Source organism: Sciurus vulgaris (assembly GCF_902686455.1).
Source record: "Sciurus vulgaris genome assembly, chromosome: 8".
Taxonomy (NCBI): domain Eukaryota; kingdom Metazoa; phylum Chordata; class Mammalia; order Rodentia; family Sciuridae; genus Sciurus; species Sciurus vulgaris.
The window spans coordinates 61824035-61836628 of NC_136468.1; the positions used below are offsets into that span (position 1 = coordinate 61824035).

General features: G+C 31.4%; 1 protein-coding gene across 7 annotated transcripts in view; it reads right to left on the reverse strand.

The window, feature by feature from the left end:
- The window catches only part of CD36 (CD36 molecule (CD36 blood group)), a 74539-nt gene that overhangs the window by 30362 nt on the left and 31583 nt on the right, over nucleotides 1–12594 (reverse strand). The window contains exon 1 of one of the 7 annotated variants that reach the window (XM_079150560.1): nucleotides 2421–2579. The exons of 4 other annotated variants lie outside the window; for them this stretch is intronic. The gene's annotated coding sequence lies outside the window, so the exon portion shown is untranslated. Of the gene's footprint in view, nucleotides 1–2420; nucleotides 2580–12594 lie in introns of those variants that run through there. 2 more of the 7 variants (XM_079150567.1, XM_079150563.1) reach the window with 2 other exon arrangements.

Sequence of the window (12594 nt, forward strand, 5' to 3'; positions counted from 1 at the left end):
AATCCATGGTTACTTAAACATGGGTGGTATACATTTTAATCCAAAATAGTAGAAATAGGTGCAAATCAATCATTTGAATCTGGCTGTTTTATCATGTGGAAATGAGACGATTAGGTCAATCTTCATAGACTTATATTTAGAGGTAGAACTCTAATTAAATTGCATGCATAATCTTCAGCTATAAAGACAATTCAAAGAGCTACAATTGTTGTCCCCTCATTTAGGCTCTGCGTCATCCCCAAAATTTTAAATAATGAAATAAGGAGGCTTCCAACATTTTGTCCTAAACTGAAGTTACCACAATCCTTTGACACACATGTGCATTTGCAGCCCAACAGAATATATGAAGGCTAAAAACAGAAAAAATGTACAGGTATAATATAAAACAGTAATGTATCTCACTAAATTATACTTATCAGATATCACAATGTGAAACTTGTTTTGGTGATAATATTGCAAAAATACATTCATTAGTTTCACATATGCTTAGGATCCTCTAAGAATTAAATCTGTATACAGACTTACGAACTAGGAATTACTATAGTTTTAAATAACTCTTTCAGTATGTAGACTTAAAGATTAGATAGGCCCATTCCTAATCATTGAACCCTAGATAGAAATGTTATTTTTTGTAATGCTATTTTTTTCCACACCTAAAATTCACTGTAAATGGGAAGATACTAAAAGGTTTACAGTGGTTAAAACTCTGGACTTGAAGTTAGGAAATATAGATTCAATTCTGAGTCTTCATGTGGAAGCTTGTGATTCAATTTTTTCCAATGAGTTTATTATATATCAAGTAAAGCTGCAAGTACTAAATAAGAAAATGCTTAAAAATTCTCACAGAAAATGTTATTTTGAAGTGTTATGAAATTTTAAGCACCTATAACAAGTAAACATTTTTAAAATTGTTAATAAAATGCATGTTTTATATAAATAGAAATGATTATTGGCAAAACAATGGAATTTGGTATATTGATGAAGATATATATATATGAAATTAAAATATCATACAAATGAAAAAGAAGCTACTAGCTTAGAACATGCTACTTGAAAGTTTTAGCCTTATCTTGGTCCAGTGAACTAAAACATCTTGTGATCAAATTAGACAATAGTTACAGAATTAGTTCTTTCTGGAAGTAGAAAACAACACACATCAAATGAATTGGAGTGAACATTGCCAATATTTCATAAAAATAAGGAAAACAAATATAATCTCTAAGGTCAATTCCTACATTTTCAGTACAATCTGTGCAAGTACCTCTCCCATTGTTATCTTAATATTTCTTCCAGGTTAACCTGTTATCTGATGGTTCTGAATTTAGTTTATTGTTCTGGTTCAATAATGATTTGAGGAGATTAGAAGATTTTTACATTTTTTTTCTTATTAATTCCAAGGATCCACTGGATTCTTTAAATAACAAAAAAATTTTAGAGATTTCATTTTGGTTTCCTAGCACGTCGGTATTTAAAGTAATATTTTCTTTTAGCTTCAAAAGTCATTATAAATTAGAACAATATAGAAAAGGAAGAGAAAGACCTGAAAAATCTTTAAAAATCATCTTTCAATATATAACTTGATCATTATAGAAACAAATTTTCTACAAGGAATTTATGCCATTTATAGTTATTTATAAAGTTACTCATAATTGATCTTTTTAATTAATTTATTCAGAATGACTTGTCTTCTCATATAGTATAATTATTTAAGACAATTCATTAATGTTTACAATTAGCTTCATGAATTATAAAAGTATTAATTCTGGCTTATTTTTGTTACTAAATTTTAATTTCAGATCATTATCTAAAATAGATATATTTTACCATTCCTAGCAGAAATTGCAGCATCAGATTTCATTTAATAAAATGCCTAAGTATATAGCCAAAACATACATTGCATTTAATCATGTAGACAAAATCAGGTTCACCAAAATGTATGTCATTCAAATTGAAAATGAGACAAACTAATGACTATAGTCAACAATTGCACAGTATAAAGATTGTTGACATAGGATTGCAAGTCATTTTTGAAAACTTTTCATTTTTACCTTCATCCTAATTGAACGTCATATATAAATAGCCTAAGTATAAAATTAAAATTCTGCTTTCATTTGGATTATAAATCATTTTAAATGCTAACAAATAAATGTTTAAGATATAAAATATCCAGAAATAAAATGTCATTGGTCATTGATCAGTTTTAACATTTAAGCATAAAATGTAGCTAGAGTCACAATTAAGGAAACAACACAAAACAGATTTTAAAATTAAACCTAGATACATTAAGAAAACAGTAACTACTCTTTGTTCTTCCTTCTCCACAACTTCTCTGGAGTATTTATAGAGTAGTATCTTCTTCCATCATTTGGAAAATGGAAAATTTCTTGATCTTTTCTATTTAAAGAAAAATCACGACTTACCTTTAAAAGAGTTATTAAGGAATTTTCAGTCAAATACTCCAACATTTGAACAGACAATTCTTAATAGGACCAAATGGCATACTGCAGAAAAATCCTACCCTGAAACCTTCATTGCATATGTGTGTGAGAGTTTAAATATGCTTTTAAAAAAAACCCTACAACGTCAGATCCCAGTGTGTGGTTTACTGCCAGAGGAACTGAAAAAAATAAAAGGAAAAAAAAAAAAAAAAAAAAAAAAACAAAACCCACACATATCACGCTACTGGGATGGGTCTATTTTTATGGTCTGCTAAAGACCCATTACCTATATCTGAGATAGTCAGCAGTACTCCCCTCCACCCCCAATTTGGCCATTTTCCCATCCAAGTAAGTCAGAGGTCAGAGAAACAAAAGGAACTGATTTGCTGAGCCACCCCTAATGTGTTTTACTACACAATCATTTTTCCAGATGCTGAACCGAGATGGGGATAAAAAGGGGAAAGTGGGGAACATGATCATATTCTCACTTGCCTGACAAGATTGAACTTCCAAGCTCATATGATGAAGTTGAAAGAAAAGGTATTCTTCTATAGTATACACCATTAATCTGAAGTACTGTGAGATTAATAATTTTGAAAACAACTGGAGACTGTCAGTTAACAGGGATGACAAACAGTCTTTAAAAAGGGAAATAGCCCATTGTTCTAGCTGGAACTTCTTAATTGTTTATCATTCTGTTGGTTTTAGAAAAGTTTCATGAGCACAGCAAAATCCTTCTACAAAAAATAAAGCCCTTAATATCCTGAAGCCAAAATACCACTATAAAATAACATTTAAATTGAGATACTATTGAAGATGAACTTTTACTGAAAAAAGAAAAAAAAAATTCACTTTCGAAGAAAGGAATTATATTCATATCTAATCTAAATAGTTCTTACACTTTGGAGAAAGCAGGCCCCTCAATGTTAGGACCCCAATCTTACAAAGCAATTCTCAGTATCACATGGTTAAAATCTTCAGAAAGTTAAACTGACATATATTGGATAAGTCAGCTGGATAAATGCCTACAAGTCATTCTTGAAATAAAGTAACCTAAGAATAATGAGCAAAAATATATTTAGTTTATTAGATTATATTTGAACCAGTCCTTATCCTTATGTCACTTGTGCTGTCTCCTCTGTGCATGTTATACATGATTCTTTTCATTTGCAAGCAGCACAATACAACTGCAAAGGAACCCCAAACACTTCCCCCACCCAGGCTTTTGTTTTTCCAGAGTGTTTTTACTGAATATTTATTTTAAAGTAACTAAGAAGTCCTAAACATAGGTAGATAAGGATTTTATTTTTCAAATTTCCATATCACTTAGAGAAAATAGAAATCTCCTAGTGCTTTCTCATTATGATTTAGTGTTTGCATTTTAAAATAACAATGTACAGAGATTTCAGGAAACATAAGCCAATTCCCTTATAACTAGGACCATTTATTTTGGTTGTGTGATGTCAAAAAGGTAGTATAAAAAAGGACAATTTTAACTTATTTGACTATTTTGTAGGTATATTTAAGCACTTTGACGTAAGTATTTTCCTCTCAAACACAATTCTTATGCTTCATAGGCACATACCAGTATGACAATTTTAAAACATCTTGCAAACACAAGAGTTTAGATAATATTTTAAAGAGTATATTTTAAACACTTGACAGGATAAATTATAATAAATGTAAACACAAAGATATTTCAGAAAAAAATACATGCACAATGGATGCCTAAATGGACACTGAACTTACTTGGATCATTATTTAATCAGTAGTCTAATGCCATCCGAATCTTCTAGACTATGCTTGGAGAGGAAAATGTCACACATTTCCTTGAGCAGTCCAAGGAATCAAATTTACATCCCCAGAGGCAACTGTTAAGTGTCCAATCCCATGGACAGCAGATACTGAGTAGCTTGGCATTCAAGAGTGGGAAATCACAGAGCTGAACCAAATCTACAACCATGGATTTTAAGGAAAATATACACCTTGAACAATTAGGAAGCAAAAGGCTGTACCCATTTTAAAGAATGCTGGGTTTTCATTTCCACTGTATTTTGAGAAGATGTGTTTTATGTGAGGGTACACTTACCCTTATGTACACCCTCACAGCATTAGACAAACTTAATAGAATGACAAAATAAAAATTTCAATATACTTATCAGCTTAGGCACAATTGTTTGGAAAAAATCTTAAAAAAAATTTCTTTTATAGACCACATAGGGTTAGAAGACAGACTAGAGTTTGAATCACACTACCAAGCTCTAGTAGTATCAGGTAGAATGGGAATTAAATAGGAGTTGTTTTCTTTTTAACTCCATCAAGGTGAATGTGATGTTTCTATATGCACTGTGAAATGATTGACACAATCAACCTAGTTGGTGAGAATTGAGGTGAGTAGGACACAGTATTTGAAAGGGATCTGCCACCTACTGGTCCCCCTGACTAGAATCCTCCTTTTCTAAAGGCCTCTTCCTCCTCCTTTCTCTACTTTGCTTTCCACAGGTCACTTTTCACTGTTGGACACACTTTACAATCAACTTTCTACATATTTTTCCCCCTATCTCTGTACCTGCTAAAGTGTAGAATCCACGAGGAGGGCAACATGTCTGTTAAGTTCATTTCTGAATCCCAAGAGCACAGAATAGGGTAGAGTTGCTAAGCAGTTGAAAGAATGGACCTACAAAATGATTATTATGCTAGAAAAAGGAATGAGAATTGACGGAAATGAAAGGCTATTATACTGCTTATTTGTAGCATGGCTAGGTAATGGTTGGGACTGGAATTAAGAATATCTGCTAAGAAAATGAATGGACCCATGTTTGAATTAGGAATTCATTGCTTCCTAAGTGTATAACTTGTCACTAACTACTTCTCATAGCCAGGGTGGAAATATGTCCTTCACATAATTGTAAAGAGTAAGAGTGATAATGTGAAGGACTTCACACAGAGCCTAACATAGTTTTAGTTTAATAAATAATTGCTAAAGTTATCATTGCTAATAAACAAAATTCCATTTTAGGAAATCTATTTTAAAAAGGCAAGTAAGATTGGAAATTATAGAAAGGTATTGGAAATCTCCATCAACCTCCAATTTGAGAAGCAATGTTATACATATTAATCACTCAGTAGTTTAACGATCTTAAAATTATATATTCATGTATATGACATGAAATATATACTGAATCATATTTTCTGAAACTTGCCTCTTCTTATATTATGTACTTTGTTGGTATTCCCAAATCATGAATAGTCAATTGTTTTTCTATTGCAAAATATTTTATAGTGAGTGATGTACTCTTAAATGGCAAACCCTCTATGTATGAACATCATTGTTTCTGGTTTGCTATTCTTACAAATGCAATGCACAAAATTATCATAGCTTTATGTACCTATGTCTGGACACCAGTGAAAAGTGGGAAGTGAAATTTCTAGGATGATGCTTTTGTCCTTTTCAGTAGGGAGGATTTTGTCAAATTTTAATTTGTACCTGCACACAGACATGGGTGAGACTGCCCATCTTCATACATTCATGGTTCACACTGGTTTATACTGAACTTGAAGTTTCTAACAAGTACATTGTTTTTAAAAACTGAAATATGACATTTTCTAAAGTATACTAGCCATTTACTTAAAACATTTATGATAATACCCTTCATGTTTTTTCAGGGTTGGTTTGTCTTTTTCCAATAGTCAACCCTCTGACATTGTCATTTTTAAAAATTGTCATTTTTTGCTTAAAATATGTTTAAATTATGGAAATTTAAAATTTTTACTCCCTTACATTTTAGTCATTTCAAGAATTGTGTCATTCTTCAAACTGCTTTCTTTACTTTGAGAATATAAAAAGTAACATGCTTGCCTCTAGATATTTTACTTATTTATTTTGTATGTGGTGCTGGGGATTTAACCCAGGACCTTGTGCCTGCAAGGTAGGCACTCTACCAACTGAGCTATATCCCCAGCCCCATTTTATGGTTCTTAAAAGTTCTTTGTTGCAGCATTTTAGACAAGCTGACTCATAGAATTTAACACTTGAAAAGTAAAAGAGGAAGAGGATAAATTGAGTAGCACAAAGATTGCAACATATTTGAAAAGCAGATGACATGCATTACAAAAGTTCTAGGAGAGAGATCACATGATCCCAATTCTGAGTCCAACTTTATTCACAATGGAATTGGTGAAGTGGACATGAAACAGCATATTTCTAATGTCTTTCTTGTTAAAGAGGAAAAATCATAGTCTATACCCTTAAGCTGACAATCAAATCAGATGGTAGATTTAAACAAAATGTATAGTCATACACAAATATATTTGTAGTTTACAGTAATTGGTGTTTTAAATTTAAGTGATTTTTTTCTTTTGACAATAAATGCAATATCTTGACATCAAATGAAACATTGCAGTATTATTTGCATTGTAAACCCAGATTGTATGGGTAAGCAAACATTCATAAGTTATAAAGATAATGATAAAATAAAGTTAACACACAGTGGGAGCTTACTAACTGCAATATTGAGCTAAGAATTTCACATGAATAACCTTATTGACCATTCATATCACTTTATTAGGCTCTTTATACAACCAACTGAGGTCACAGAAACATATGTCAAAATAAGGGTTAAAATCCAGACAGACTGAAGAGCCTACATTCCTTTCTAAAAAAAAAATGTTAAGTGCATTCTTGATCAATGCTAATTTTACATATTCTTTTCAAAATGTTTGTATAGTGATTCTAAATAACCTAATATTACATTGAGAGGAAACTATTTACACATAACAAATGAATAGTTAATATATTCTGTAGGTGGCAATTAATCATTTCTGAATTGAACAATAAAACTGCTTCTAATGATCTGAATATCATCTCAAAACATTATTTAGCAATGTAAAATAGGAAAACTATATCCCATTAATCCTTAGGGAATAATGATGTAGATTTATACATACAATTATGCACTTATGTAAACACATGCTTATGTGAATATATATAAGGTCATACATTTAAGTTTTCAAATGCTAGCTTGTACATCAATTAGAAGTATTAAATTGATGATATGTTCCACTTGCTTTAAATGGTAAGGAAGGGCATGACATGTACATGTTGTGTAGGAATAAAAATAATTATGTAGATATAGAATAAGAATTTTAAGTTGCAAAAGACAAAAGTATAATGTAATGCCTGTAGATTTCTAGTTTCTCTTTTAAAAGAAAACTTAAAGAATATTCTTAAAGATAAAATGCAGAATGTCAAGGGAACATCTAAATTTAAACCATATAGCTCAACGAATCAAAAGACAGGTAACAAACATACTTTTTAAAAAACAAAATAATGTTGCCTAAATGCTTCACAGAAGCCACGGTAGAAGTTGTGTGTAAAAGAAATTAAACAGAGAACACCTCTGAGAACGCAGACAGATCTTATGTGGGTTTGACCAGATCAATAAGTAAATCTCCCAGGCTATCGAGAAATGTTGGCAGACATCATTCTTAATTGAACAGCTACAAACACGACTTAACTATTTCAATGTTGACTTCCTTTCTTTCCACTCCTTAAATTATGCTAAGAAATACTAGCATAATTATGCTAGAATGCTAAGAAATTATGCTAAGAAAACACCAAGAAATACTATATTCAGCTTAATTTCAGATAGTTGTGCTAATATACTAGATAGAAATTTTTACGGGAAAAGAACAAGTAGGTCTCAAAGCATGATGTGGTAAAATAGCTGGAAAAAAGATCAATAATTGGCAGCTAAAATCAGAATTTGACAAGTAACAAAGACAAAATTAAGATATTCAGTCAACTAATGTGATATTTTGCAAGGCAGAAGGACAAAATTTGTCATAATTGAGGTTATAACAATTTTAATGCTGAGAAATATTATACCCCTGAACTAGATAGAGAATCCCTCAAGTGGGTCTTAAAAATGAAACAGACATTACTTCATGTACATTTATGACTGCATGACTGATGTGAACCCACAATATGTACAATCAGAAAAATGAGAAATTACACTTCATTTATGTATGATTTATCAAAATGTATAAATGCATTCTACTGTCACATACAACTAATCAGAACAAATAAAAAATTAAAAAATTTGAAAATGAACCCAAGAAGTATTCTAAAAACAATTATATTAACATCTGCACTTTCTGATATCTTATGTTTAAAAACACACAATCCTGAACATTAGCTTCCTGGAACAGTTAAATACGTACATAGACTCACAAGCAAACATACTTACACAGATTCCATGTGTATGAAAACTCACCTAATAAGAATTATTTGTTGAGTCTCCATGTTCTTAAAGGAAGGACCTATTCTTGGAGAAGCCTGAATTTTCTTTCATGGTACCAATAGGTTTATTTGAAATGCTAATTCTCTAAGGTATTCTCAGAATACCTTAAAACTTAGGCAAGTTTTTCAAGAATCTATAGGATTAAAAGGGGGAACATCTTACTCTAACTGTATTTTTCTACTTTGACAAGGCACCATACAGTATTTTTTGCAAAAATATGTAAAGATGTTTTATATTATCATTCATATATAGACATACCTAAAACAATGTGTTATATATATAATATATATTATATATAATGCAATTTTACATATATTAAAACTTCTAGAAAAAACATCTTTCTGGAAATGTTATAAATCTTTTAAAATTGTTTTATTTATACCATATTTCCATAAACATTCTAGGAAAATTAGAATTCAGAAAGAATATAAAAAGCAGGTTATTAATCTGTAATGTATAATACACGTCTTTTAAATTCAGAATCATTCTAAAATATTGAAACAGTTGACTGTATTGTATGCATTTGTGATTGCTGGTATCTGCTTATATGAAAAATTCAAAACTTTTCAGGTGGGGGTAGAGTGAAATCTTAACTTTGGAATCTCCCAATTTAAATCTTGAATAATAGAGAAGCATAACTTAACCATCTTAACACTTATAAGCCTATTAGCCCTGACACTTCATTAGTACTATTATGGTTTGCTTCACATTATGGAACAATGACAATGAAGTACAGTACTTTACCTTGTGGGTCACATAGAAAAAAAAATCTTTCCTCCTCCTAACTCTGCGTGGTAGGTTTAGGTACTATGAACCCTATCTATGCAAGTGTCTATAATCCTCATTGATCTTCAATAAACCAAGGACTTGGCAAGTTTCTTTGACTAATCCCTTTCAATTTTATGAGGGTAATTTTTCTGTTTGGGAATATGATTTAAGCAAACAGTAGTGGGTTATGGAATCTTAATTGCTGTTAAATGTCATCCTTAAAATGACTCTACTAGTCCTGCTACTTTTGCACTGCTGAATTAAGACATAGATCCTCAGATTTTTAGGACTCAGCTGGGTTTGACTCTGAAGCCCACAATTTCTCAAGTATGGTTAACAAACTTTCCTGTTCCAAAACACCTCCTGTTCACAGATCCAGATACAAATGTGAGGCAGGATGCTTGTTTTGTCCATGTTTCACTGTACTGATGTTCCTTTGTTAACAGTGTGCTTTAGTGCTCAGAGTAAATATGCTAAGGATATCATTTTCCCAAGCTGCATTTGTAAGACTTGCGGCAGTATCCTCCATGCAGTCTAAGGACTAAAAATATTTTCTGGCCATGATCCAAGATTATTGCTAGGCCTGTTTTTCCTCTCATTTTCAATAACTCCTCAGGGGGGAAAATTTGGGTAATCACAGTAGGTTGGAGGAAAGCAGATGAAAGCGAACAAAAATCTGAGGTGAAATAAATCCATTAAAATATGAAAACAACATTCATGCAGCCCAAAATACAAACACTGCCCATGTTATAAAAGTGCATATTCCAAAAAACAATTTTATAAGATTTCAGTATGGACTTATGGAATTCTCTTCTACCAACTTTTTTTTCCCATCTTTTCTTCAGTTACCCTATATTCGATTCTTGTTGTGCTTTTATTATGTTTTATTTCCATCATAATTTTCTGTCAATGCTATCTAGTTTTAGGTGTATAAATTTGTGTATGCATCCAAATTAACTTAATACAATTGCACACAAAATAAATAACCCTAAGTTAGAAGAAACCATGGGTTCATGGTCCTTGAATCCTTTCAGGGATATGATTTTATATACTTTAATGATGTTTAAGAGCAGACAGCTTCCAATGGCAATTCAATACACAATAATGAACCTTCAAATATTATGACAAGAATTTTAGTAAAAATTGAAACTTATTCTGCCATTTATTCTTTTAACCCTCATTTTTACCACATAATCAAGTGGCATTATTTTATTCTTCTATGTATCTCCAGAGCACTTCAGTGTCCCACCATAGAAGCTGTTCCAGAGAAGCTCAAGTTATCATGCATTTGTTCTTTCATGAGTAGCAAAGGAATAGGTCACAATGAAATTCCCTGCAAGGCATAAACTGGAAACCATGTTGGTAGTGTTTACTATTATGTTCCAGAGTTTAAAATAGTGTCTGATATATTATGCATACTCAAATATTTGATGAATGGATACTGAATAAATTATGAGTATCACAGCATAGATTAGAAAACAGACATAAGCATGTTAAATACTTTTGTAGGAGATGTGGCATCTTTGCTTTTTCAAGTTATCTGATACGTTTAAAAGAATTGGTGATTTTTCAGATACATTTTTTTCTGTGTTCAATAGACATCATGCATGTAATATAATGAAGTTTGCTTTAAGAAAAAAATCTGAATATTGAACAGATAATATGACTTTTCACACTAGAGAATATTTTTATGAAGGACTTCAGTTCTTTCATTCCACAGATATTGATCGAATAGTTACAAGAATGGATTACTTGCTTCTATGAAATGTTTACCCAAAACATTTTAAATGATGCTACATTTCAATTGTGTTCATATAGTCATTGCCAGGAGTAGGAATCTTGATTAAAATGAATTTTTCTAAAATATGAAAGTAATTTAATCACACCAAGCATGATTAAACAAAATGTAGATCATTAATAAGTAGTATTTTTTTGTTGTTGTTGTTCTGAGTCTTCTTCATGTCTCCAGAATATTTCTACTCTACCATCTAATTTGTACAGGCCAATCTACTGTCTTCTGATAGACTATCATATATATATATATATATGTGTGTGTGTGTGTGTGTGTGTGTGTGTGTGTGTGTGTGTGTGATTACATGATAAGAGTTTGACTCCTTTGCATTGTTTAATATTCTGGACTGCTCATTTATTTTGTTCAGAACAGTGGGACTTAACCAAATGCTCCCTCTCAAGGGAGGGATCAGTATGGCCTACTCATTGGAGCTTTAAAAAAAGGACTTTTGGGTATTGACTTTTTCAGGGCAGTTAATTCCAGGGAAATGGACCACATTCTAGCTCTTGCACATATTTTCATCAGTGAGATGAGGCATATTATTATCCATAGAGGCACTCTAGCTGAACTGAAAAACCAGATGATTCAAAATAGTAAAGCAGATTATTTGCAGAATTATGTGGAAGTGAATATAAAGAAAAACTGAAAGCATCAAATGTAGCACTGTCCTGTGAAAACCTGAGTCAAACTACTTCATTTATTCTCAAGAGAGCTTTTAATATGGTAAGCCCTTAAATATCAAAACAAAATGCATGAATGCCAAAACCCAGGAGAAAAGGACAATAAATAAAGCTTGCTAGTAGTTCTGTCTCAGGAGAGCCTACTGGCTCTACCTCTGCTATTGACTGTGATAAACACAGCAGCAGGAATCAATAGGGAGATAAAGTAAATGCAACACTTACATTTGAAGAAGTACAGAGACGATAACAATGCACATATAGCATAAATGTATGAAACGATGAAAGCTATTAGAATCTAAAAGCATGCCCCAAAACAAAGGATAACATCATTGTAAATCTACTGCAGTAAGCAACTGCTCAAAATAAGGGTAAGAGCAAGTTCCCCAATATCTTTCCACATGCCCAAATTGTGCTTTTCCAGTAAATTTGTTTTCTAATACATTTGTATAGCATATTATGTGGTATATTTCTTAAAACATAATATTTAAAATAGAACTAATACAGTTACATATTTGTATTATCTGTGAAGAAGTTAGTGATGTAAAATAAAAATGCCATTATACTAGACTTTTAGATTAACAGAAATATCTGAGAGATTTACAAAAATATTTCAA